This window comes from Podarcis pityusensis (assembly GCF_964106645.2).
Source record: "Podarcis pityusensis genome assembly, chromosome: 4".
NCBI classification, from domain to species: Eukaryota; Metazoa; Chordata; class Lepidosauria; order Squamata; family Lacertidae; genus Podarcis; species Podarcis pityusensis.
The window spans coordinates 73,250,004-73,250,236 of record NC_138027.1 but is presented as its reverse complement, the minus strand read 5'-3'; the positions used below and the strand labels follow the sequence as shown (position 1 = coordinate 73,250,236).

At 39.5% G+C, this 233-nt stretch overlaps 1 long non-coding RNA gene across 1 annotated transcript in view; it reads left to right on the top strand.

Annotated features, from left to right (window-relative positions):
- The window catches only part of LOC308474908, a 306,542-nt gene that overhangs the window by 268,845 nt on the left and 37,464 nt on the right, over positions 1 to 233 (top strand). The gene's annotated exons all lie outside the window — the stretch shown is intronic.

Sequence of the window (233 nt, the reverse complement as noted above, 5' to 3'; positions counted from 1 at the left end):
GTGAGAGGTGAATTGACACATACCTGGCCATCTTTTTGTGCTGCTTTCCTAAATTAGTTAGGTAGCCTTGCGTTTCAGTGTATGGAACAACTGTTAATTTACTCATACATTCAGGGAATGGAATTAGGTGAAACCCACTGAACCTTGTGTAAAGTTTGCCTTCTCCCAGCTGGAAGAAACCTTGAGCTGCAACCTTAATCTACATAGATTAAAAGCAAAAAAATGCTGTTACT